The sequence below is a fragment of the Rhipicephalus microplus genome, chromosome 3 (assembly GCF_043290135.1).
Source record: "Rhipicephalus microplus isolate Deutch F79 chromosome 3, USDA_Rmic, whole genome shotgun sequence".
In the NCBI taxonomy this organism is placed as follows: domain Eukaryota; kingdom Metazoa; phylum Arthropoda; class Arachnida; order Ixodida; family Ixodidae; genus Rhipicephalus; species Rhipicephalus microplus.
The window spans coordinates 107979736-108005869 of record NC_134702.1 but is presented as its reverse complement, the minus strand read 5'-3'; the positions used below and the strand labels follow the sequence as shown (position 1 = coordinate 108005869).

The following is a 26134-nucleotide window of genomic DNA, read 5'->3' as shown; positions in this document are numbered from 1 at the left end:
CATAGTTCACCAAAAGAAAAAAAACTAGGATGGCTGGGAAGAAACAGATGTAGACCTCGACGCGTGACGTAACTTGGTGAGGCTCGGGAAATAAACAGCGCCCAACGTGGGGCTCGAACCCACGACCCTGAGATTAAGAGGCTCATGCTCTACCGACCGAGCAAGCCAGGCTCGCAGGAATTGACTCGGCACACAACATCTCGTTTGTAAAAGATCAGCATAGTTCACCAAAAGAAAAAAAACACAGATGGCTTGGAAGAAACAGATGTAAACCTCGACGCGTGACGTAACTTGGTGAGGCTCAGGAAAAAAACAGTGCCATACGTGGGGCTCGAACCCACAACCCTGAGATTAAGAGTCTCATGCTCTACCGACTGAGCTAGCCGGGCACGCAGGAATTGACTCGGCACACAACATCTCGTTTGTAAAAGATCAGCATAGTTCACCAAAAGAAAAAAAAACAAAGATGGCTGCGAAGAAACAGATGTAGACCTCGACGCGTGACGTAACTTGGTGAGGCTCGGGAAATAAACAGTGCCCAACGTGGGGCTCGAAATCACGATCCTGAGATTAAGAGTCTCATGCTCTACTGACTGAGCTAGCCTGGCACGCAGGAATTGACTCGGCACACAACATCTCATTTGTAAAAGATCAGCATAGTTCACCAAAAGAAAAAAAAACAAAGATGGCTGGGAAGAAACAGATGTAGACATCGACGCGTGACGTAACTTGGTGAGGCTCGGGAAAAAAACAGCGCCGAACGTGGGGCTGGAAACAACGACCCTGAGATTAAGAGTCTCATGCTCTACCGACTGAGCTAGCCGGGCACGCAGGAATTTACTCGGCACACAAAATCTCGTTTGTAAAAGATCAGCATAGTTCACCAAAAGAAAAAAACTTGGATGGAGGGGAAGAAACAGATGAACCTCGACGCGCGACGTAACATGGTGAGACTCGGGAAAAAAACAGCGTCCACCGTGGGGCTCGAACCCACGACCCTGAAGTTAAGAGTCTCATGCTCTACCGACTGAACTAGCCGGGCACGCAGGAATGGACTCGGCACACAACATCTCGTTTGTAAAAGATCAGCATAGTTCACCAAAAGAAAAAAAACTAGGATGGCTGGGAAGAAACAGATGTAGACATCGACGCGTGACGTAACTTGGTGAGGCTCGGGAAAAAACAGCGCCCACCGTGGGGCTCGAACCCACGACCCTGAGATTAAGAGTCTCATGCTCTACCGACTGAGCTAGCCGGGCACGCAGGAATTGACTCGGCACACAACATCTCGTTTGTAAAAGATCAGCATAGTTCACCAAAAGAAAAAAACTAGGATCGTAACTTGGTGAGGCTCAGGAAAAAAACAGCGCCCAACGTGGGGCTCGAACCCACGACCCTGAGATTAAGAGTCTCATGCTGTACCGACTGAGCTAGCCGGGCACGCAGGAATTGACTCGGCACACAACATCTCGTTTGTAAAAGATCAGCATAGTTCACCAAAAGAAAAAAAAAGAAAGATGGCTGGAAAGAAACAGATGTAGACCTCCACGCGTGACGTAACTTGGTGAGGCTCGGGAAATAAACAGCGCCCAACGTGGGGCTCGAACCCACGACCCTGAGATTAAGAGTCTCATGCTCTACCGACTGAGCTAGTCGGACACGCAGGAATTGACTCGGCACAGAACATCTCGTTTGTAAAAGATCAGCATAGTTCACGAAAAGAAAAAAAACAAAGATGGCTGGGAAGAAACAGATGTAGACCTCGACGCGTGACGTAACTTAGTGAGGCTTGGGAAAAAAACAGCGCCCAACGTGGGGCTCGAACCCACGACCCTGAGATTAAGAGTCTCATGCTCTACCGACTGAGCTAGCCGGGCACGCAGGAATTGACTCGGCACACAACATCTCATTTGTAAAAGATCAGCATAGTTCACCAAAAGAAAAAAAAACAAACATGGCTGGAAAGAAACAGATGTAGACCTCGACGCGTGACGTAACTTGGTGAGGCTCGGGAAATAAACAGCGCCCAACGTGGGGCTCGAACCCACGACCCTGAGATTAAGAGTCTCATGCTCTACCGACTGAGCTAGTCGGACACGCAGGAATTGACTCGGCACAGAACATCTCGTTTGTAAAAGATCAGCATAGTTCGCCAAAAGAAAAAAAACAAAGATGGCTGGGAAGAAACTGATGTAGACCTCGACGCATGACGTAACTTTGTGAGGCTCGGGAAAAAAACAGCTCCCAACGTGGGGCTCGAACCCACGACCCTGAGATTAAGAGTCTCATCCTCTACCGACTGAGCTAGCCGGGCACGCAGGAATTGACTCGGCACACAACATCTCATTTGTAAAAGATCAGCATAGTTCACCAAAAGAAAAAAAACAAAGATGGCTGGGAAGAAACAGATGTAGACATCGACGCGTGACGTAACTTGGTGAGGCTCGGGAAAAAAACAGCGCCGAACGTGGTGCTTGAACCCACGACCCTGAGATTAAGAGTCTCATGCTCTACCGACTGAGCTAGCCGGGCACGCAGGAATTTACTCGGCACACAACTTCTCGTTTGTAAAGGATCAGCATAGTTCACTAAAAGAAAGAAACTAGGATTGCTGGGAAGAAACAGATGTAGACCTCGACGCGCAACGTAACTTGGTGAGACTCGGGAAAAAAACAACGTCCACCGTGGGGCTCGAACCCACGACCCTGAGATTAGGAGTCTCATGCTCTACCGACTGAGCTAGCCGGGCACGCAGGAATTGACTCGGCACACAACATCTCGTTTGTAAAAGAGCAGCATAGTTCACCAAAAGAAAAAAAACTAGTATGGCTGGGAAGAAACACATGTACCCCTCGACGCGTGACGTAACTTGGTGAGGCTCGGGAAAAAACAGCGCCCAACGTGGGGCTCGAACCCACGACCCTGAGATTAAGAGTCTCATGCTCTACCGACTGAGCTAGCCGGGCACGTAGGAATTGACTCGGCACACATCTCGTTTGTAAAAAATCAGCATAGTTCACCAAAAGAAAAAAAACAAAGATGGCTGGGAAGAAACAGATGTAGACCTCGACGCGTGACGTAACTTCGTGAGGCTCGGGAAAAAAACAGCGCCCACCGTGGGGCTCGAACCTCACACCCTGAGATTGAGAGTCTCATGCTCTACCGACTGAGCTAGCCGGGCACGCAGGAATTGACTCGGCACACAACATCTCGTTTGTAAAAGATCAGCATAGTTCACCAAAAGAAAAAAAAACAAAGATGGCTGGGAAGAAACAGATCTAGACCTCGACGCGTGACGTAACTTGGTGAGGCTCGGGAAATAAACAGCGCCCAACGTGGAGCTCGAACCCACGACCCTGAGATTAAGAGTCTCATGCTCTACCGACTGAGCTAGCCGGGCACGCAGGAATTGACTCGACACACAACATCTCGTTTGTAAAAGATCAGCATAGTTCACCAAATGAAAAAAAAAACAAAGATGGTTGGGAAGAAACAGATGTAGACCTCGACGCGTGACGTAACTTGGTGAGGCTCGGGAAAAAAACAGCGCCCAATGTGGGGCTCGAACCCACGACCCTGAGATTAAGAGTCTCATGCTCTACCGACTGAGCTAGCCGGGCACGCAGGAATTGACTCGGCACACAACATCTCGTCTGTAAAAGATCAGCCTAGTTCACCAAAAAAAAACTAGGATGGATGGGAAGAAACAGATGTAGACCTCGACGCGTGACATAACTTGGTGAGGCTCGGGAAAATAACAGCGCCCAACGTGGGGCTCAAACCCACGACCCTGAGATTAAGAGTCTCATGCTTTACCGACTGAACTAGCCGGGCACGCAGGAATTGACTCGGCACACATCTCGTTTGTAAAAGATCAGCATAGTTCACCAAAAGAAAAAAAACTAGGATAGCTGGGAAGAAACAGATGTAGACCTCGACGCGCGACGTTACATGGTGAGACTCGGGAAAAAAAACAGCGTCCACCATGAGGCTCGAACGCACGACCCTGAGATTAAGAGTCTCATGCTCAACCGACTTAGCTAGCCGGGCACGCAGGAATTGACTCGGCACACAACATCTCGTTTGTAAAAGATCAGCATAGATCACCAAAAGAAAAAAAGACTAGGATGGCTGGGAAGAAACAGATGTAGACCTCGACGCGTGGCGTAACTTGGTGAGGCTCGGGAAAAAAACAGCGCCCAACGTGGGGCTCGAACCCACGACCCTGAGATTAAGAGTCTCATGCTCTACCGACTGAGCTAGCCGGGCATGCAGGAATTGACTCGGCACACAACATCTCGTTTGTAAAAGATCACCATAGTTCACCAAAAAAAACTAGGATGGCTGGGAAGAAACAGATGTAGACCTCGACGCGTGACGTAACTTGTTGAGGCTCGGGAAAAAAACAGCGTCCACCGTGGGGCTCGAACCCACGACTCTGAGATTAAGAGTCTCATGCTCTACCGACTGAACTAGCCGGGCACGCAGGACCTGACTTTGAACACAACATCTCGGTTGTAAAAGATCAGCATAGTTCACCAAAAGAAAAAAAACAAAGATGGCTGGGAAGAAACAGATGTAGACCTCGACGCGTGACGTAACTTGGTGAGGCTCGGGAAAAAAACAGCGCCTGACGTGGGACTCGACCCCACGACCCTGAGATTAGGAGTCGCACGCTCTACCGACTGAGCTAGCTGGGCACGCAGGATCTGACTTGGCATACAACATCTCGTGTGTACAAGATCAGCATAGTTTACCAAAAGAAAGAAAAACGAAGATGGCGGGGAAGAAGCAGATGTAGACCTCGACGCGCGACGTAACTTGGTGAGGCTCGGGAAAAAAACAGCGCCTGACGTGGGACTCGACCCCACGACCCTGAGATTAGGAGTCGCACGCTCTACCGACTGAGCTAGCTGGGCACGCAGGATCTGACTTGGCATACAACATCTCGTGTGTACAAGATCAGCATAGTTTACCAAAAGAAAGAAAAACGAAGATGACGGGGAAGAAGCAGATGTAGACCTCGACGCGCGACGTAACATGGTGAGACTCGGGAAAAAAACAGCGCCCAACGTGGGGCTCGAACCCACGACCCTGAGATTAAGAGTCGCATGGAACCACCGAATGTAAAGGTGTTACTTGGCCGCTTCTTCGACTTGACTTAAGTAAGTCGGCGCGAAGCAAGAAGCTGACTTGAAAACGGCCATGTCGGCCTTTGCGTTTCATTGATGCTCAGGCCGTCTTGCTTGGTCAAGTCAAGAATGACCTTCAATGCAGAAGCACGTTCTCGCCTGTTATCGAGGTTAATAATGAAGTTGTGTGCGTAAGGCACGTGTCAAAGCCAAAAAAGTTCGTATATTTCAAAATACTCTTCTGCTCAAAGTGCTAAGAGCACATTTTTTTGTTTTACGGCTACAGAATGCCACATCTCGCCCACCGTGATGCCCGCCGCGCTGCGATGCGCAGTGTTGCTTGCGGAAAGCGTCCTTGTTTATCTGTTTTCAGTGATTGCCCAAAGGGAGTGCGTTTCTCCAGCTGTTCATCATTCATCGTATTTTGCTGTCGAACGCAGCGGGGTGTATATGCCCATCTATGGGTCGCAACTGTTAACAAAGCATAGTGATTTCTCGTCATACTCGCATTTCTATTCGCCTCTGGACATGCCTGTGTCGGGCCACGTAGTAGTTATACCTGAATAAAAAAAAGCAACAAGTACTAGAAACGCAGCGTACAAAGACCCTGTGCACACCCATGAGGGTGTCCTAACATGACAAAAAAGCTAAATAAAATCGGAGGTGCTAACGGTTTGTCTAAATTTATTGAGAAGAGAAAAAATGCAGATGAGGATCGCGGGCTTCTGCGGCACTTTTTTGTTCTAGAGGGGAGGGGTCGTAATAGCAATATTTATCTACTTTTCTTTTCGTGTCTGCATTGTCATTAGCAGGATTTACAGCAGAGAGCATATGTGTTATAAATCCAGGGTTTGGTATTATGAAGAATGCCATATGGGAGGGCCCCGGAAATTTCGACCACCTGGTGTTCATCGTTCATAGATACGGGACAATATAAGGCCATGAGCATTTTCTCTCCACCAAAATGCGACCACCGGGGTGGACGGGGGGGATACAAATTTGTTTTGCGTGTTAGTGAGGGGCAGGGGGAAGGCACGATATCGGTCAGCCTTAGGATGTCTGCTGGAAGCTTTGCCAAGAACAATGAAAAGGGAACAGGCCTGCGAGGTGAACGAAGGGTTCATTCGCCCTTTTGTATTGCATAGCTACGAGGAAATAAAAAAAAACATTCGTGTTTCTAGCAAAAAACTTGTTCTATAGTCAGTGGAGAAACCCCGAGTAGGAGCACCTTTTTTTGATAAATTTTTGAAGCTTTGTGCTGCAGATGTCTGGCATTTTTTCAACCCCACATGGCTGCACCAAACGAGACAAAAATTCCTGAAATTTCTGCTAGGAAATGACTTTTGGGGAAAGCAAGGCCTACCACCGCAGTGCGTCACTTTTCTAAGCGATATATTTCGAGCCGAGAAGGAAAGACTATTCGCTCCGATATGTCGCTGCAAAGTATGCTATTGTCCCAGGAGACACCTCAACGCAGGGCAAAACCACGCTTCACCGAAGACAAAAATACGGTGCTTGTCCCTCTCGTGAGAGAGTTCAAGCACATCGTCGAGTACAAGAAAAGTGATGTAGTGTCGACAGCGAAAAAAAAAATTAATCATGGAAAGAAATTACCAAGCGCTACAATTCCAATCATGGAATGACCCGGCGCGACCACCTGCAGCTCAAGAAGTGCTGGAATAAACAGAAGCAAAAATGGAAAGCGGAAACTGCCAGAGATAAGAGAGAGTGCCATAAAACTGGTAAGCTGAACATGTTATGCATCACTGGCTGACTTTTGATCTGCCACATGTTTTGTAGTCGGTAGAAATGCGAGTGCTGAAAGCATATAGTCATGACCATTAGATTTTGCAGTGCATGGCGAAATAAGTAACCACTTAAAATAGCATTTTCCTCAAAGAACGGTCTTTAAGTTGGCCTATAAAATGCATGATCAGTGCAAAGTGTTGTAGTGCCATCATCACCATCATCATTTCTCAATCACCGCGCCGCGCCTCTCGCGCAGCTGATGCTAGCTCGAGGATTAGAACGAGCTCACGCACCTGGCGCGTCGGACGTGGACAGCAACCGCGGCTCGGCTTCGGGCGTGGAATAAAGTGGCGCGATCGGCACGGCCCCGTCGGCTGCCTTCAACGCCGTCTCACGTCTCTCTTCTCTCGCCGCTACATTGGTGACCCGGAGAACACGCCCTTCGCCGAGCGGCCCGCGGCCATGTTCCCGCAACTCTGCCCGCCAGTGCCACCGTTCCAATCGACCTACCCCAAGGTATGGTTCATGCAGCTCGATGCCGTTCTTGCGCTGAATGGCGTCACGGACCAGCCGCTGATGCAAGCCATTCTTCATGACGCCCTTCCGGTAGAGTTGCGTCATAACTCTGCCACTTCAACCTCCAGCCAGCAGCATTACGATGACCTCTGCTCTGCGGTGCTTGCCAGCTTTGGCCTCACCTACCACCCGCTGCCGTTTACCCGCGACTTTAAGGTTTTCCCTGCGTCGCAGCCTGCTGGACCCTCCGGCCCGAAGCTCTCATCTAACCGCAACCTAACTTTTCCGACAACGTCTCCCTCCACCTTTGGTCCGGCCACTAGCGCAGTGATCCTCGCACCCGGTCACAGATCCGACGAGGTTCTTGAAGTCGTTCCTGCTGCCGACAACCTGTCCACCACGAAGTGCGTTTTTTCGAAGTCCTCGGCCGATGGTCCTTCTGGAACGCTTGCTACCTGCACGTTTTCCACGAAAGCGACGGCACGCGACAACGTGGCCCCACCAGACTTCATGACGACCACCTTGCCGCCCGCCTCGAATTCTGGCACAGGTGACCTTTCGCCCGTTATTGACTTCCCGACCTCGAAGCTTTCGCCTTCAACAACGTCCGATAAACGAGACTTAACCTCTCGTCTGGCCACTAGCGACGCGTGTCCTGCGCCCGACTGCCCATCCGCCAAGGTTTCCGACATTTGGGTTGAATGCAACCAGTCAGCAACGAGGTTTGTGTTTTCATCGTCCTCGGCCGACGACGCTGCAGGCATGCTTACCACCGGCTCGTCTCGGCCGACCTCCATGGCTCACAACACGGCTGACACGTCAGGTTCTACGACGGCAACATCACCGAACGCCCTGGTGGCTACCATGACTATGGGCATTGTCACCCCCGCAATTTACCTCCCGGTTGCGGAACCTTCACCCTCCCCGATGTCCGAAGGCGACTGCCGACCAGCCTCAATGCTCTGCACGTCCTGCCAGCAACGACCGCCATCGTCCTTGCAGTTTCCCGCAGCTGAAGTTAAAGCCACCAGCCATCAACCACGGCCAAGCTTCCAAGACGCTGCGACTATGACTGACGCGCTTAAGGACGACGTGCCCGGTCCACTTCAGGCAGGGCTCACCAAGCATACCACGCCTGTGGTGGAGCAATCTAGGGGGTGTCGGCTAGAGACAGCCATCAATTATACAGACCTGCACGCCAACCCTCGTGCGCGGACTACCGGAAGTCATTACACGAGCACAGGTGTCCCGTCCAATACTCCGGGCGAGCCCACGCTGACTGGTTTCCACCACCACCATTCCCCGGAGCCTTTGCCTCCGGACGGCAACAACCAGACGTGTGTCCACAACGCCAGCTCGTGTCTCACAACCGCGACGACGCTCATACCTCATACGTGACTAGCACCCATTACCTTACGTCGGCGACGACAACGTGCTTGGCGTCACACAGTGAAGCAACTTTTGAGCCGCCCTGCTACGCAGCCACGAGTTGCAGTCACAGCCCTGAAGACGGCGCAAGCGCCTACTCGGCCTATCCAACGCAATGTCCCCCCAGTAGTCGTGTACCCGACTACCCACCGTACACTTGGCGGCATTGTTAAGACACGTTCCTGCGTGCGTCGGCACGTCTATCTATACCGGCACGTCAGACGCCGCTCGACTTTGAGGTCTGTGTTGCGTGGACCCCAACGTCAAAACCCGCACTGCCGACCATCTGCCGACGTTAGCAGCATGACATCGCGACACACTGTCCACTCTCGGCCTGCCCGACCAGGTCATCGTGAGACCCACTTGTCAGCGACCACAGCGACCCGGCACTTCCTTCTTCGTCCCTTGCGCTTTTCCCAGAGTCGCCCACCGGAGACACACTGCTTACCGATGGCCCATAAACGTTCACAACCTGGACTTGCCAAATGAACACTATGGATTGTCGTTTATGTATAAAGCATTTGTCACTCTCTTTCTTTTTTTCATATGCCTTAAATCGCGCAAAGCGCTAGGGGGGAGCTCTGTAGTGCCATCATCACCATCATCATTTCTCAATCACCGCGCCGCGCCTCTCGCGCAGCTGATGCTAGCTCGAGGATTAGAACGAGCTCACGCACCTGGCGCGTCGGACGTGGACAGCAACCGCGGCTCGGCTTCGGGCGTGGAATAAAGTGGCGCGATCGGCACGGCCCCGTCGGCTGCCTTCGACGCCGTCTCACGTCTCTCTTCTCTCGCCGCTACAGTGTTTTCAAGAAACCTATTAAGACGAATTTGTAGGCAACTGACGTATTTTGGCTTTTTACGAAAAAGACATAAGCACGCCAATGTTTGTTTTGCGCAATGTTTTTTTGCTAATTTTTCCTTGAGTTAAACCAAGTAAACTACATTTCACTCAACTTAGGAGAGAGGAACATCTGTACCGCAGTTTGTTTTTGTGCAAGACGTTTATCAAAACTTGCTTCATTCTGCATTGAAACTTTATTTCTGATTAGGAGGGGGATCGGCGCCTTCCGCCATGGCTCCTATTTACGAATTGGTTGGGTCAATTGCGGATCACATGGCGACGAGGGTGGAGAGCGCCTCTGATTCTGATGCCACAGGGTAGAGCCCCCCGTTGCAAGTCTCCCTGTCTTGAGGCTGCTACAGCCCATGACTGATGGTCGAGATGAAGCGGACTTCGATTTCCAAGGTATGGTGTGTTGCATTTTAAGGCGGAACAATGATCTCCTCAAAAATTTAATCATTTGTATTTCCCAGAAATGGCTCTTTTCTGCATGCAGTGGTGTACAGGTGTTTGCGTCATAGACAATACTCCGTCAGTACTATTATGTCATCTTTTCTTTATTGCAGAAGATCTGTGACAAGGTGCCGCCCTTGTAGAGCCATCACAGCTGCAAACAGACACAGATGCCGACGAAGACAGCAGACCTACTTCTGACTGTGAAGCGAATACTGCTGCCGAAGGTTGTGCAAACAGAAACCAGGCCGTCGGAGCTGCTGGAAGTAGCTTTTCTGCAGCAGCTGTTGCTGCTCAAGTAAGCAGGACACCTAGGGGCCAGATGGCTGTTCTGGAAAAGACGCTGGCCGCGGAAAACGCAACTCGTGTGGAAATCCTTGAAAAAGAACACACAGTCCATGTCCGGCTTTTGCAGGAGGAACACGATTATATGATGCTGGAACGGGTCGAAAAAAGAATGCATGAAAATAAAGTGCGAGAGCTCGAGCTTTTAAGGCACAAAAACGAGCATGAAAAGCAAAAAAAATTGAGATTGAAATACTACAGATTGAAAAAGAAATAAAAAAGAACAGCTCCGCAGGCTGCAATGTAATGTGCCTCATTTGTAAATAAATGATGGGATCTCTCATAAATATATCAAACCATGTGAGTGTACATTTTTATGCATGAATTATAAGCATATGGGCGTGTACAGCAGCCCTGAAAAGAGGATGTATGGCCGAGTTCTCTATATAGGCAATTTTCGTCAATGTGAAGCTCTTGCGTATGAGCTGGTACCGCGCTTGATTTCCTGAACGGCTGTCGCCGAGGCGATCAACAGGTGGCAGGTGCACTGTTCTCGTTGCCACTGTACTGATAGGGGAAGGCTGTGGAACCCTCTGAGCGGGTGGCTCTGGTTCCCTTAATAAGCAGGCCAAGTTGTGGAGTGCAGCACAAGGTGTGATTATGTGCATAATATTTTTGGCTTTGTGCAGCATTCCCATGTTCAGGCAAGGAAAACGCCTCTTCCACACGCCGAACGCCCTCTCAACGACGTTCCGAGCCTTTATTTGGGCTTTTTGGTAGCTGGGCGAATGAAGCAATATTGTACATCACCCCACAAGCGACTTGATTCAATGTCACACCACAGAACCATGCTGCGACTTTCTGTGACCATGCACTGACACGTGAACTAACCTTCCCTTAGGTGTGTCAGTGGGGCCTGGTTCTGAAAACGGTGAAAATAAATATGGCTGCATGCGTATCCAGCGTCGCCCAACAGCACTCTGGGCACCCGGTTTTCTTCGTACAGCACCCGCAAGCGAGAGTTGTAAAAAATTCTGCTGTCCTGAACAGAGCCGGGCCAGCCGGCAACAATGTCGAAGAACTGGAGTTGTGGTCTAGCCACCACTTGCAGCAAAGCAGCAGCATACCAATAATCATAAACATGGTATTGTACAGCGCCTATCTCTTCGCGGTTCGGTATAAACTACAGGCGCAGCAGAAATGCATGTTGTTGCGCTGAGTCACGGTCCACCAGAGTGTATCTTGATGAAAAAATAGAGACAGTAGTGTTCCTTCGAAAACCTTCACGAAACCTACCTTCCGGAGCAAAACCTCGAGTCCAGCAAAACACGTCTGAAAGTGCGAGTGCCGGGCCCCTCAAATAATTGCTGCATTATAATTTCGCTGTATTTATTTCGCTAGTGCATGACAACCATGGCTGAACAGAAGCACTTTGAATAATGTATGGAAGGAAGTTTACGACCCGAGCATTGATGCAAAAATGCGAACGAACTAAACTGTTCAGAGACTTTCAAACTTCACTGCTTACCTGCACACTGAAGGAGAAATAGCCTTTGCGGTTGCGGAACACTTCGGTACGTTCACCACCGGGGCTTTTAATCCGCGCGTGCGTGTGGTATATACATCCCGTCATGCCAGGGAATTCGGCCACTTCATAGAAGTCCCGCATAACTTGTTGAAATTCCGGCGGCTGAGGAAAGCGCACCAGTAAGGAGTACAAGTGCTTTGCAATCAGCGTGGTCACTTTTCCGACTGCACGGCACACTCTATACTGCGGAATGTGGACGACGTACCCAGTCACTGTTTGAAATGTCCCAGTGCCGTAAAATCTCAATGCCATCGACAGCTGCTGCATAGAAGGCACATGCTGACCTCGATTGTCCCGGCTTTCTTAAAGCGGCAGCATATATATAAGCTGCCGCACTGCGTGCTTCGTGAACCGGTAGCGAGCGTGGAAATGTTCCTCGTCATACAGCTCCATAGGATTTCCGCGGTCACGAAGGGCGGGTCGTGGAATCTTCGGCAGGTGATGTGCCTCCGAAAACACGACATCCATGGCGTGGCATGCGAACTCAAAAGCGGCCAACCTCCGCGCGACGTCTGTTCGAGAGGTGGCCATGTTGGAATAACGCACGAAGTCACTTTCAAGCTAGCCCTGCAGCTCACTTGAAACTTGTCCTGACTTCGACCAAGCCAAGTCGCCTTCAAGCCGTCCGCAAGTTCGAGAACAATTTATGGTGGCCGGCAAGACTGTCTTGAGTCAAGAACGAGTCAAGTAACATCTCTGCATAGGGGGGTTAGCCCTCCATAAACATAGTAGCGGACGTTGCAGGCACCATAACCACACTCTGTAGCGGCAGGTGTGGGTTATATGCCGGACTTGGTAACTTGAGACAAAAACGGCATCTTTACATCAACTCAACATCTCCATGCGCAGCTGGGCGTACCCTTCAGGTCGAGGAAGATTGTAGTCCACCTTGGCCCTATTGCTCGCTTTGCTCTTCAGTCGTACTACGGATTCTTCTAAGGAGTATGTACTCGGTAACGTTAGCCTCCGTTTTATCACCCAATCACACGATTCGATCGCCTGAATACGCGCTAAAATGTAGAGTTTTAGGGAGAAAAGCCAAGTGTCTTACAGGAAAAGCAAACCCACCGGTGATTTTTACGGTGCCTGGTATATGAAGTTTTCAATATATGAAAATGATGGGAGAAGTTTTCAATGTATAAAACTTCAATATGTACATTTTTAACTTGTATTTGGTGTATCTAATGATGTTCCACCAGTTGGCGCTTATGTCTTCCAAAGAAGCCCGATTCGGCAATGATTCAATACACCCGAGTAAGCGCAGTCGAGTATGACTGTAACACATCATTCGCGTGCGCCACATGAAGTCCCTGGTGGCATCCCTTGTGGTGCCCTTCCTCGACATGACGGGTCGGCGCAAGTTGCTTGTTCTCTCCAGCGTGGTCTGCTCGGGTAGCCTGGTCACATTGGGCCTGGTCTACTACCCGACCTTCGCAGCAGTGACCAGTGGCACCGACACGACTTCGCCGGATGCATCAGAATCTTTAGTACCACTCACCACCGCTTCCGCTATACACCAGTCAAATGCTGCAACGTTCGCCGTACAGGTGGGTGCGGTTACGGAACGAGTGGTCTACATTTCTAAAGAAGTCGTATACTTATTTTATACTAGCTTTATTTCACAGAGAGCGGCCATTAACAGCCTTCAGTTCGTATTTCCCAAACTATTGTCCGTATTAGTAAGACGTTCAGACACCCAATAATGCATATCTGATATGCAGTTCTATTGTTTATGTCTATTCACGTTTTATTGTTTATGTTTATTTATGTGTTTCTTTATTCTTTCTTCCAACTGCGATTGAGCTTTGGAAGCGTTGCCAGGCAATGTAGTAAATGCGAGCGATCTTTACCTATTCGAAAAATTGTTGTACATGTAGTTGAGTGATTGAGCTGCCAGATGATAAGCATGCATGTTTCCTTGGTTTGAGTTTCTTCGTTTTCTTTTTTCTCAGCTTTGATTAAGCCTTGAAATGTGTAGCGAGGCATCGCTGTAAATGCAGGCAGTGTTTGCCGATTTGATAAAGTGTTGCACATGTATTATTTGATTACAATGTCACCAGACATTGCTGTATATTGGTTTGTTTGTACTTGGTTGTACTCTGCCTCTAAAATATCTCAAGAGAGGGCTGACGTTATTATGAACTAAAATAAATAAGTAAATTAATTTTCTTTGAAGATAGCAATATATCGATGCTTAACGAAATATATCGAAGTTTAACAAAATGACAGAACTAACCAAATACGTTCCTATATACCCTTTGAAGCTGATGGAAAATTTTAAGCTGAAGTCCTCTCACACGATTCGCGGTACCAAATGTCAAGAATTACTTTTCCCTGCGTTTTAGGTGTTTTAGCATAAAGCGATGTTAACATTGATGCATGTTGTAGGTCTGAGCTTCTGGCATTTTCCTAATGAATCCTATGTCTGGTGTTTAAAATGTGGAGTGGCCTTTCGTGTAGTATTCCGAGTGCTTATTTTGTTTCAAACGATGATGACTCTGCAATACTTCATGTTTTTCACTTCTTATTCCGCAAAATGTGTGGACTGCGCCTGTCGAGCCTTTTCTTCCCATGCCCTCTGCTCTCGGAAGTAGTGAATGAATGAAAATGAAATGAATCGGTTGTACGAAATATATTGAGAAATTTTGAGTTACTCTTACCAACCAAAAGGTTGCAGTGCCACGGTTATGTACTATAGGTTGGCTCTGATTGTGTACATGTGTTTAAAATGGATGCCTGATATCTAATTTTTTTGAATGACTAGTAATTGTTCTATTGATATTGCCCATTTGCCAGAAAAAATATATCACGGGCTCTTTGTACTTTTTTATAGAATGTTTGTTTGTTCGAACCATCATTGACGTTTAATCATTAACCATCTCCATATTTCTTTAGAAAACAACTTCGCGCCGATGATATGCGGGGTTTAACGTCCCAAAACCACCATATGATTATGAGAGACGCCGTAGTGGAGGGCTCCGGAAATTTAGACCACCTGGGGTTCTTTAACGTGCACCCAAATCTGAGCCCACGGGCCTACAACATTTCCGCCTCCATCAGAAATGCAGCCGCCGCAGCCGGGATTCAAACCCGCGACCGGTGGGTCAGCAGCCGAGTACCTTGGCCACTAGACCACCGCGGCGGGGCCAACTTCGCGCCGAAGAAAACCTCTGCAGGCGAATCGATCAAATTATGGTTACATGCAAGAATGACGGCTCTGTTAACCCGCAGCTCGCAGCATTCAATCCCGGCCGTGGCGGCCACATCTCCGATTGAGGCGAAAATGCGCGAGGCTCGGGTGCCATTAAAGAACCCTAAGAGGTCGAAATTTCCAGAGCCCTCTATCACGGCGTCTCTCATAATCAAATGGCGACTTTCGGACGTTAGACCCCGACAACCATTTTTACTAGGATTGACGGCTTTGTCAATCAAGCTTTCATGACCGAAAATGTTATTAGAATTAGGCATATGCCAATGTAAACGATACTGGACGTATAATGCCAGATAGGAGGGCGAAACGATTTCGAAATTGCGGAGTGTATACATGAATTAGATATAAACCAGTGAGGCCAAGCTATGACTTGCCATTCTTTGTAATATCAACAAATTTAAGACCAAGAACTAAAACACACCACACAAGCTCAGATCACCGTCTGTGTAGTGTGTGACTCTCCATGTTTTTTTTTTTTAATGCGAGGCATCCTTCAACGAACTTCAGGGACTTTGACCATATCTGTCTATCTATCTGTCTATCTAGCCACCTAGTACTTTAGCTCTCGTGGCCGTTTCGAAAGGTGGATCTATACCAATATTGGTATGGCATAACATTACTATATGACGAGCATGGGTACCTAGTGATAACATGAAAATCATGATGCGTATGTCATGAATTCCATGATATACATGTGATTGTCTTGCTGCTCTTGCGGTGCTTTCGTTCACATGACATATTGCAAAACTGGTATGGCATCACATGACTGCATAGCAAACATAAGTGACAGGCACTTACGTAGAAATGATGACATGCATGTCATGTAAGTCATGAATACACGCCACGCTTACGCTGCGCCTGCGGCCGTTTTGCTAGCTTCACTTGTGCCGAATTCGGTGTTACGTGACGTGAATAGATGACGAACGTATATCACTTGTGCAAATATGATAATCAAGACAAGTGTGTCATGTAAGAACATGAGAACATACCACGCTCATGATGCACTCGCAGCCATTTTGCCTGTTTCCCATGTATCAAATTTGGTATTACTTGACCTGAATGAACAACGAAGGTAAATGACACTGCTAAAGATGATAATCATGATATGCGTGTCACGTAAGAACATGACTGCACACCACTCTTACGACGCGCTCATGGTGGTTTCGCTAGCTTCACATATACCAAATTTAGCATTACGTGACGGGAATAGACGACGAACACAAATGCCAGGCACAAGCACGATATTCATGACATGGAAGTCATGTTAGGCATAATTTACGCTCACCTCGTGACGTAGGGCAGATTTTAAAGTGACATACCAACATTCCTCATTCATGCTTCGCATATCATTGATTCCTACTGTTCGTAAAATCTGTAAGTTTTTTTTTTCTCTCTCTTGCTGTATGCTCAAGACCGAAATAAAGAAGTTTCAAATAAACTGACCAGCAATTTTGTTTTAGGGACTCAGGAGGCTATTGTTCTTATGCAGGGCAACTAGGTGTCATCATTTAAAACTCTAAATAACACATGATTTTGCGTGGCATAAGCTGTACCTACATTGGTACATACTTGTTGACCTTGGCCCACAGTGATCAAGACCAGCATTAGTTACATCATGAATGTGGTAATGACTTGCTTTACGTTAACAGCTTGAAACGTCATCTAGAGGGCAAGATTTGGATCCCATGACAGCAACTTCATTTAAAAAATTATCTTGATGATGAAATCATCAATGCCAGTGATATTGATCATGAAATGGAGCTAAACAGCAGAATTCTTATGTGTAAGCCTGCATGATGTCAGTTGTTTCTAGTCTGATTTGCTCATGGTTAGAATTTAAATAAAGAAGCAATGCACAAGCCAGATGGGCAGTGCCACATAACACATGGAGAAAGAACAACTAAACAAGCACTTTCTCCCCTCCTCCATCAAGTGAACAAAATGGGCGAAGCGGGAACCATTCAATACTTTCGCTGGACCACCATTAAAAATTGGCCTGAATCTACATGTTACACTGTAAATGTCGTCGAAAGACGATAATATTGCATCTGGAGAGAGTGAAGAAAACGTTTATTTGATGTTCTGCGCAAGAAATTTGGTGAATGGTATTCTGAAGGCGCTGCGTTGTAGTGCCTAAAGCGTGTAGCGAAGGCGGACAAGCGCATCTAGGCACGTTAGACACAAGTGCCATCTGGCAGCTATCTTCGAAAACGAGGGCGCGCGCGACCGCTGAGCAAAATGCGCGCCAGTCTCGGAAGTGATAACGTGTAGAATGCAAAGCGACGGGCAAGTGCCACCACCATGTCGTCGTAGCAAAGCGTTGGAAACACCTTCTTGAACATCGCGATAAACCCTACAGTCCTTAGAGTTACTTGTGTGTGCCACTTTTATTGTAAAGGCAGACATACAAAACATAAACATGTTGTTATGGCACCTCAGATATGCGCAATATTTGCTTTTTTAATTGACGATCACACAACTATGAACGCTAAACCTTGAGCAATATTGGTGGGCGCTGCGGATGGGGTTGGCAGTTAGATGCCGCTTGTACAGTGTACACTGTACTGCTTGAGGTATTGTGAGAACAGAGAAACAGCAAAATGTACAGACATACAGACCAAAATTTTTTCATCGAAGGTCCCCAAGAAAGACTATCGTCTTTAATAATAGTGCGTATGTGCTACGTTAACATCTCGAATTTTAATCGAGTAAATCTTCATTTATGCCACTTGGATATCTTTACTAAGAATGCATGACCTCCGAGATCAGAAATGTGCAAGGCAGCAAAAGTGTACTGTCATCCAAGTTCTAGACTGCCGCGCCATAAATAAACCAAAAAAAAGGACAGCGAGCTTTAATAGTGTTAATAATTAACACAGAGAGCCAATATACTTGATAAAATAAAGCCAATGTCACAAAAATACTGGTACAAGTAGCGTTCGTCAGTTTTGTCGACTACGTTTGCAAGTCTGGCAACTAGTCACAATCGTTGCCGCACTAGCTCACGTTATGTTGACGCAACGCCTCCTCTAGAGAAGCGTTGGTTGACGTCTATTTGTTTCGCGCTCTTTTCTGTGTACATGTGCTTGCGGACCGAGCGGCAATTACGATCGCATTTACGTAGATCGCGTGCTTGTTTTCATTAATTTTTGCCATGTTTGTTGTTGTCATGCAACCACCAACTTTGTCATGCAACCACCAACATTTTAGAAATACATTACACTTGCCTTATTGGCGTCGCCGTTGACTGCTGAGGTACGTGAATAGCGTTTATATAAGTGTGTATATTTTGTGAACGATCAGTTCATCATTATGTCAGTCATTGCATCGTTGTTGGATCGCTTCAGCCGTTCGTAGGTTTCGTTAAGGCCACTGGACAAAGCGAATTAGTACCGTTTCAGTGCGAAAAAGAAAATGAAGTCACAAAGTATAATTTACCGGTAGGAAAGGTTGAATTGAGTCCGGATTCCCGAATGGCGCAAGTTTTTGAAGCGGTTCAGAGATCTCCAATAAGATGCTTGCGATCAAAATTAAACGCGACGAAGCTTCTCAAAGGACAAATTGTTCGCAGTGTACTTATGTTTATGGTTTTGTTAGCAAATTTTGAATGTATCGGTGCTGTGTGCGCCTTCCTCCTTACATGCTTCGTTTGTTTTGCGCTGTTCACGCACACACACACGCACATACAAAGAGAGAGAGAGAGAGCTATCTTGCGCAGCTAACCAACCTTATGATAGTGTAATGAAGCTTTTTTTTTTTTTGCTGTAATAGCCATTCTAGTTAAACAAAGCATCAAAACTGACTTTATTTATCGTCTTCTTAAGCATTTATTCTTATGCAATGAATTACACTGCAGGGTTCACAGCTTTATATCGTCTAACAACTGGAAAGAATTTCAAGTGCAGCTGTCATTCATGATTAAAGAAAAGTTAATAAATGATGTTATCAACGTTGCCTGTAGCAAGCTAGCATGCAACAGAATATTAATATTATTTACGTCAAGCTCAACTGTCACCTAGTACAGGTTGTTACTGATCTCATTCATAAACTGTGTCAATAGCAACTATACTCAACATGCTGCTACAATGTTTATCAACAAAGCATACCCATTTTTTGATAGGCTGCACAAACTCAGGCCAGCTTAAACAGCTTATTGTTACAAAAAACATATCGCAGGCATTTCGTACATTTATTTTGTATATCACAGGCTAAGGAAGGTGGAAAGTAGATATGGCAATAATGTGGTTTTTGAGCCTGCCAATAAGCTAGGAAAAATTTTGTGCAGCTGCGCAGAGAACAAATCACACATAAGAAGCAGACTGACATCTTTTCTAAAAAGCACCAACAAATTCACTAATGGCCACACAGGTATGGTTTATAAGGTTACTTTTAGCCGCAGCCGTTTCTATGTAGAAGGGCTGGGTTGCTGTATTAATCAGAGTTTATTGAAATACAAGAGATCGCGGAGGCTAACCTTCTAATCTATCTTGACATTGTCAAGAGTGTAAGTGCATGCTGCAATCCGATGAATGCGCAGTTTTATGCAGGTACAGGAAGGAAGAATGCATCTGATTATTGAGACATGACATATCAATAACAGTGGTAGCTCATGCATGAATCAACAGTCTATTAACCTACACAAAAAAGAAATCAAATGCCTGAATAGTTATCCTGTACATAGACTTCATGCGTGCTGCATTTATAGGTTGACCCATTGCTTGTGCATGCAGAGATAAGTTTTTGTGCCTTCTTTCTTTTTTGCCACTGTGCACCTTTGCAGTTGTTAGTCAGGGTTAATGGTGTTATCATCTTTCTTGCATCTGTGTTCTTTCATCTTTCTTGTGTCTGAGTCGGAATGAATGCTTACCAAGTAGCCCAGCTTTCTCTTAACCTAACCATACGTTGCGCAACATAGCAGGGAAGCTTCCATTTTACACTATGGAGTCGTTTTATTCACAATACGTAGTCATAGACTTTTAAGCACACTATAATCAGAACTGAAGATTGGAGTATGTACGCTATTACCTGTCTTTGCTGTGTTTTCTGCTGACAATAAAGAGAAAGTGACACTGAGAAGCTGCACTGCATTCACAGCAACTAGTGGAATATGTAAAGCTGTGGCACGTTACCTTTGGCATGTTACCCGTCCGTGATCGGCTGAGGTTGGATCGGTGCTTTTCATTATTAGGAAAAAAAAATCAGTTACATGAAAATTGGTTGCTGGTTCCTCTAAAATGAGGCAATGAGTGTACATTCTGGGTCACTGTATTTCAGCAACGTTACGACGTCCGACGTAGATGTACTGTCGTCGCTGGTTTAATGCGAGGACGAAGTCGTATAGCTCGGGAAGGAAGCGAGGTGCCAAAGCAGAGCAGAGGCTGTAGCGGCCAGCCAGGCAAAAGCTTCCGAACGTTCTAGGTGCTTCGTGCCGTTGACGCTCGTCGTCTTTTTCTATGTCTGGCTAGCCACTGCTATAGTGCTGTGCTACAGTATCAAGTCCAGAGCTCAATTGAACTGTTGTTGTCTAGTAGGCAATTTGATTTCTACTTCGTTCATTTTGCCAAAGCTGGTAAAATTTATTGTGTATTTTACCATAACCGTAATTATTAGAATAACGTCAACCATAAGAGGTTTTTGAACATGCACCTAAATCTAAATGCGAGGGCCTTTTTGCATTTTGCCTCCATCAAGATGCAGCCATCATCTCGAAGAATTGAACGAAGCCATGTCTTTGAGCTAAACAGTGCTACACCATATTTATGAGGTACCATGGCGATTTCTACTCGTGTTATCTTTCTGTACATCTGGTAAAAGTAGGGCAAATAGACATACGAAATCTCCATTTAATTTCAACTTGCACAAAAGTTAGCCATATGCTTGAATCAATGAATAGGAAAGCCGATTTCTAACAGTTGCATTGAAGCATTTATTGGATGTGAAACATCTTGTTAGACCACAAGGCAATTTTTAATGTGCATGTATCATTTTCTATCACTTGCTTCCTGTGTCTGCATGCTCTGGTAGTTTTCTCAATGAGATGTCGCCATAAAACTTTTCGCTTGCGGGTTTTTTATTGAAAATGTTTCTTATTCTTCTAGGAAGCATGATGCGTGTTTCAGGATTCATGTATTCTTGCTAAATATTTATTTATTTACAAATTCTGCTGTCCCATGTCTGGGACATTGCAGGAGCGGGTACAGAAAAATCAACGAAAGCACAGAAACAAACAATAGTGCGCACAAATTTATGTGACTAACACATAAAATTTTTCCCGAACTCTACAGTGTTCATTCTGCGCAATGCATCATCAAGCTTGTTCCAAACTTCCGCCACACGCGGAAAAAAAGAGAATTTGAAACAATCCAAACGAGACCTGAAGGGTACAAGGTTCAAAGCGTCTGTACTACGTGTTGTACGCGCTGGTATATCAGCGAAAGATAAGGGCGCGTGAACGCGGGTCATTTTGTGTACAATCTTGCGCAACAAGATAATACTCTCACGTGTACGGCGGTGTTCCAGTGAATGAAGTGACAACAAATGAGCATGTGAAGACGGGGAGAAGTCCCGATCATAACGGTTAAAAACGAACCGTATAGCCTTATTCTGCACAGATTCTAACCTGTTTTTATCTTGCTCAAGATGAGGCGACCAAACCACAGAGGCGTACTCGAGCATCGGTCTCACTAGGGTCTTATAGGTAGTTAACTTACAATCTTTTGTCATCTTTTTTCATATTTCCTTATTTACACGAATTACTGCTTCCAGGTGCGGTTTCGGAGTGCCAAGATGGACAGTGATATCACTGCGTTGAAAGCTAGAGCACGTGGGCCCACAAAGCTGGAACCCACAGAGTGGTGCATCCTCAGCTCTTAAACACGCACACACAAAAGCAACTGTCTGGCTGAATGCATGAAAATTTTCTAATAGAAAGTAATAGGACGTATAAAATTCCAGTGTGTACAGAGATCTTTGCATAGTATCCGGTTACCAGACGATGGTGTTGATATATTGTGACACTTCATGCAACCACAATTATAGGAACGTTTCTTTGTTTTTCCTGAGTGATCGTGGTGAAAAATCTTTAAAGAAGCTTTGCATTCAGAACCACATCACTAATGAGAATTGACACGAGCCAAGAATTAGGATGCGCCAGATATCTGCAACATCAGTTCTGTGCTGCCCTGATATATCTTAGTTATGCAAAGTGGCCGCACCTATCTGGTCTCACGTTTTCAGCCGCGGTAACCCAGTATGCTTAAGCCAAGATGTTTTAACAAAGTGAAAATCACTAAAGTTGCCTTCAAAGGTTCTCGAGACGATGCGAAGCACTTTACAAAATGCTAGCAAGTTTGGCTACTTCACCAACACGCCGAGAAAAATGATGTTGCCACAATTCTCCAGCCTATTGGTTGCTTGGTGCAACAGAGCTGTTGGTCAGTCACTGTTCATTGCATGTCACTGTAATGGGGTGTCACGTCAATGAAATGTCTGTTACACTTCCTACACAGAGACGTCAATGACAGTCGCACAAGCCAAGGGTTTTAAACCGCGAGAATTAACATTTAGGCACACTTTGGAAGTGAATGAAAATATATTCTAAACATTTGCAAAGTTCAACACTTAGTGTTGAGTGCCCTTGTGTACAAAGAAAGTCTGCAAAAGGCTTGATAGGGCCTCCAAATTTGGTGTCACCACCCAATCATTATGGTGTTCAAGGTGCTTCAAGATACATTTCTGACAGCACTTTAAAGTTGGAGAAATTTATTATTTGCTTGCTGCATCACTGATTACTCTTTCTGTAGTAGAAAATATTGTAGAATACTGAAGACATTAACTATGACTACTTAAAGATTAAATTAACTTTTTATGTGTGGACAACAGGTGATCGAGTCAATCAGGGAATTGGGTCCTTCCTGTGAAGAGCCTACTGCTGCTTTGACACAGGTAAAATTCTTCAGCATAATTGCCGTCACCTTTTCTGATTTGATAGTAAGATAGCGCAGTGTGTGACTGAACACCTAAGTGAGCAAAACACTGAAAGTAGTGCTGTGCTCTTAAAGGGCGATTCCGGCAATTTTTCGAGGTCAATGGATCTCAACAAAATTCACTGGTTACATTCCTTTGCATATTTTATTCAATCGTGCCAAATTGCATGCTTGAAAGATGCACTGATTGTTTGCACATGAATTTTAAAGATTGCCTCGAAACGCTCACATGGCTTGCCAGAGTAATATTCTCCGAATAAATGCACAGAATCATTAAAATCTGGGCAATAATGCTGGCATTAACTTCATGCATACATTATTTGATGACTTAGGACTTAAGCTACGGTTTGACAATAGTACAGTCTATAACATTAAAGTGCTCCGATCAAATGTTAAGCAACAGTGTTGATTATCTAGGGGAGTACTGCCAGCACAGATTCTCAAGTGCGGGGGCAATGTCAAGAAAATGTTTTGCACAACTCTGAGGCCTTCCTTAAGATATTGTTCACCCTCCATTTTTTCGGAATGGTTGCTCACTAGAAGGGTACAGTGTGGTTTTTCAGTTGACAGCCACATTTTCACTGTCTTGCTCTTTTCTGTTGTCTGTGCCTGCATGCCTCACCTTGTTTCGTGTTGAATCTTAGTCAACTAGCTCAATTTTCTGTGGTGATGTGCATGCAATAAATATAAAAACAAATGCAATGAATGTAAATATGGGGCACCTTTTAACAGACTACCGGTAATCTACTGCAGCCCCATCACCCCCCACAGCATCGATAAAACTTGTTATTAAGACGATGGCGTTCCAGACACTGCGATCAGACCCAATTCTGTCTTTAAGGTATAAGGTAAAAAATACTTGTTTATTTAACTGCGCTCGGAAGCGCTCTGCTGTCACTTCAGCGTTCCCGCGTCTCTCTTCTCGCTCGCTCTCTTCTTTCTCGTTTCCTTGTCCCAGCCCGGAACGTGAAAAGTAATCAACATTCCCGGCCGCGCAAGGTTAAACACATAGTTCAAGTGGGTGCAGTCTTTGTATCAGCCTGATCACAAGGTGACCGCCTTGTAACTTGATCTTGCAGGAATGAATGAGACCGTCGGCACGGCGGACACTTCCGTGACCATTGCAAGCTTCCATAGCTGGCGTGGCGTGTTGTCCGCATGCACGAGAACGATGTCCCCTCACCTTTGGGTGGCTTTCGCTATGTCTAGTTCACTGAACTGTAGGGGCCATTCAGACATCGGTTTAGTTAGCCCCTCGGGACTATGTCACCATTTTGAGCTGCACAAAGGTCTTTCAAATGTCGCGCCATGCGCGAGGTCAGCCAGGTTGTCCGTTCCAGGACAGTATCTCTACTTTGATGGATCTGTAATGCACCTAATTTCTTCGACTCTGTTGGCTACGAACTGTTTCCACTTTTTGACGTCACCTTTTATCCACGACAACACAATGGCGGAATCTGTCTACATCAGGTAGCCAACTTGAACATTCATCAAAGCGCTTTTCACGTATGCCAACATTCTTGAGCCAATTAAGGCCGCCAGCAGCTCCAAGCACGGCAGCGTTGTCTCCTTAATGGGTGCTACACGGGACCTCGCAATCAACAGTTTCGGCTCCTTAGGACTTGAGACGACGTATATCGCTGTTCCGTATGCCGCTGGACTGGCATCGCAGAAAATATGTACTTGAAGCACATTGGGCTTCCTTGCTCGGCCACCCAGATAGCGAGGAACGACGACGTCTGGCAGTTGCGGAAGCTGGATGACTCAATCATTCCATCCTTTTTGCAGGTAATTGGGTAGTACTTCATTCCAGCCAATCCCTCGTATCCACAGGTTCTGAAACAATATTCGTATAGCAATAGTATATGGTCCTACAAATCCCAACGGGGCAAATATTCTTGATGCTGACTGCAAGGCAAATTGTTTTGTGTCCGTCTGTGCTGTCGAAAACCGGATTACATGTTCAAACGAAAAGTTGAATTCATCCTTTGCAGGATTCCAAACCAAACCCAGGGCCTTGACCGACGTTACGTGAAAAACGACCATCTAATTACTAGTAGATTCTACTTGATTTTCAAGCGTTCGCATCAAACTTCCTAAATTTGTTGTCCATTTCCGCAATGGCATGCCAGCCGATATCATTATAGTGCGCGCTTCTCGCCAAAGTTTAGCGGCTTCCTCTTCTGTGTCGGCACCAGTGACTAAGTCATCCACATAAAACGACTCGGCAAGAGTTTGTGCTGTTTGTGCCATGACAGCCGGTGCTCTTTTCACGTGGTACATAATAGTAGCTGTGAGCGAAAATGGGCTACATGTAGCTCCAGAAGGCACTCGTGTCATCCTCCACTCTTGCACCTTGCCCGTGGATAAATCTCCTTCTGCAAACCAGAGAAAGCGGAAAGCATCTGTCATCCTCCCGAATCGTACTCTGAAGGAATGCCTTTTCTATGTCCACGATAACTGCCACCGGGTGCGTTCTGAAGCATAGAAGAATTTGCACGAGGTCTTGGTATAAGTTATCACCTTTTTCAAGGCAGTCATTAGAAGACTTGCATCCTTTGGCATGTCACGAAGCGTCAAACACTACTCTCATTTTCGTCATCACTTCCTTGTGCGGCATGTAATATAACTTCGTCACCTCTGCAGGTACATCACTGACTACTTCGGCGTGCTCTGCCCTTAAGTACTCTCTTATGGTACGGTGATACGTTTCGCGCAGTTCTTTCCTGGAGTCGATACGGTTGACCAGCTTGTCCAGTTGAGTAACGGTGACTTGCTTGTTGCTTGCAAGCTCGAAATTATCCTTCCAATGGAGGGCCACTTCATATCTTCCGTTTATAAAGCTAATCGTTTGCTCAAAATGCATCATGGTGTTGCTCATTTCAGGTGGCTTGTTTATCGTATCCGTAATTCTCATGTTTTCAAGTTCCCAAAAGGAGCGCA

At 46.3% G+C, this 26134-nt stretch overlaps 20 non-coding genes and 1 pseudogene across 20 annotated transcripts; all 21 read right to left on the bottom strand.

The window, feature by feature from the left end:
* Positions 1–98: 98 nt before the first annotated feature.
* Positions 99–171, bottom strand: TRNAK-CUU (transfer RNA lysine (anticodon CUU)). The gene has a single exon. It is a non-coding gene; the product is annotated as a tRNA-Lys (tRNA).
* Positions 172–316: 145 nt separating this feature from the next.
* Positions 317–389, bottom strand: TRNAK-CUU (transfer RNA lysine (anticodon CUU)). Its single transcript has one exon. It is a non-coding gene; the product is annotated as a tRNA-Lys (tRNA).
* A 580-nt stretch (positions 390–969) lies between these two features.
* TRNAK-CUU (transfer RNA lysine (anticodon CUU)) lies at positions 970–1042 on the bottom strand. The gene has a single exon. It is a non-coding gene; the product is annotated as a tRNA-Lys (tRNA).
* Positions 1043–1186: 144 nt separating this feature from the next.
* On the bottom strand, positions 1187–1259 carry TRNAK-CUU (transfer RNA lysine (anticodon CUU)). The gene has a single exon. It is a non-coding gene; the product is annotated as a tRNA-Lys (tRNA).
* A 108-nt stretch (positions 1260–1367) lies between these two features.
* TRNAK-CUU (transfer RNA lysine (anticodon CUU)) lies at positions 1368–1440 on the bottom strand. The gene has a single exon. It is a non-coding gene; the product is annotated as a tRNA-Lys (tRNA).
* Positions 1441–1586: 146 nt separating this feature from the next.
* TRNAK-CUU (transfer RNA lysine (anticodon CUU)) lies at positions 1587–1659 on the bottom strand. Its single transcript has one exon. It is a non-coding gene; the product is annotated as a tRNA-Lys (tRNA).
* Positions 1660–1804: 145 nt separating this feature from the next.
* TRNAK-CUU (transfer RNA lysine (anticodon CUU)) lies at positions 1805–1877 on the bottom strand. Its single transcript has one exon. It is a non-coding gene; the product is annotated as a tRNA-Lys (tRNA).
* Positions 1878–2023: 146 nt separating this feature from the next.
* Positions 2024–2096, bottom strand: TRNAK-CUU (transfer RNA lysine (anticodon CUU)). Its single transcript has one exon. It is a non-coding gene; the product is annotated as a tRNA-Lys (tRNA).
* A 143-nt stretch (positions 2097–2239) lies between these two features.
* On the bottom strand, positions 2240–2314 carry TRNAK-CUU (transfer RNA lysine (anticodon CUU)). The gene has a single exon. It is a non-coding gene; the product is annotated as a tRNA-Lys (tRNA).
* Positions 2315–2459: 145 nt separating this feature from the next.
* Positions 2460–2532, bottom strand: TRNAK-CUU (transfer RNA lysine (anticodon CUU)). Its single transcript has one exon. It is a non-coding gene; the product is annotated as a tRNA-Lys (tRNA).
* Positions 2533–2676: 144 nt separating this feature from the next.
* TRNAR-CCU (transfer RNA arginine (anticodon CCU)) lies at positions 2677–2749 on the bottom strand. Its single transcript has one exon. It is a non-coding gene; the product is annotated as a tRNA-Arg (tRNA).
* Positions 2750–2893: 144 nt separating this feature from the next.
* TRNAK-CUU (transfer RNA lysine (anticodon CUU)) lies at positions 2894–2966 on the bottom strand. The gene has a single exon. It is a non-coding gene; the product is annotated as a tRNA-Lys (tRNA).
* Positions 2967–3108: 142 nt separating this feature from the next.
* On the bottom strand, positions 3109–3181 carry TRNAE-CUC (transfer RNA glutamic acid (anticodon CUC)). The gene has a single exon. It is a non-coding gene; the product is annotated as a tRNA-Glu (tRNA).
* Positions 3182–3327: 146 nt separating this feature from the next.
* TRNAK-CUU (transfer RNA lysine (anticodon CUU)) lies at positions 3328–3400 on the bottom strand. The gene has a single exon. It is a non-coding gene; the product is annotated as a tRNA-Lys (tRNA).
* Positions 3401–3547: 147 nt separating this feature from the next.
* TRNAK-CUU (transfer RNA lysine (anticodon CUU)) lies at positions 3548–3620 on the bottom strand. The gene has a single exon. It is a non-coding gene; the product is annotated as a tRNA-Lys (tRNA).
* A 141-nt stretch (positions 3621–3761) lies between these two features.
* On the bottom strand, positions 3762–3834 carry TRNAK-CUU (transfer RNA lysine (anticodon CUU)). The gene has a single exon. It is a non-coding gene; the product is annotated as a tRNA-Lys (tRNA).
* Positions 3835–4196: 362 nt separating this feature from the next.
* TRNAK-CUU (transfer RNA lysine (anticodon CUU)) lies at positions 4197–4269 on the bottom strand. Its single transcript has one exon. It is a non-coding gene; the product is annotated as a tRNA-Lys (tRNA).
* Positions 4270–4409: 140 nt separating this feature from the next.
* On the bottom strand, positions 4410–4482 carry TRNAK-CUU (transfer RNA lysine (anticodon CUU)). Its single transcript has one exon. It is a non-coding gene; the product is annotated as a tRNA-Lys (tRNA).
* Positions 4483–4627: 145 nt separating this feature from the next.
* On the bottom strand, positions 4628–4700 carry TRNAR-CCU (transfer RNA arginine (anticodon CCU)). The gene has a single exon. It is a non-coding gene; the product is annotated as a tRNA-Arg (tRNA).
* Positions 4701–4846: 146 nt separating this feature from the next.
* Positions 4847–4919, bottom strand: TRNAR-CCU (transfer RNA lysine (anticodon CUU)). Its single transcript has one exon. It is a non-coding gene; the product is annotated as a tRNA-Arg (tRNA).
* A 1877-nt stretch (positions 4920–6796) lies between these two features.
* Positions 6797–12076, bottom strand: LOC119184020 (uncharacterized; annotated as a pseudogene).
* Positions 12077–26134: the final 14058 nt, after the last annotated feature.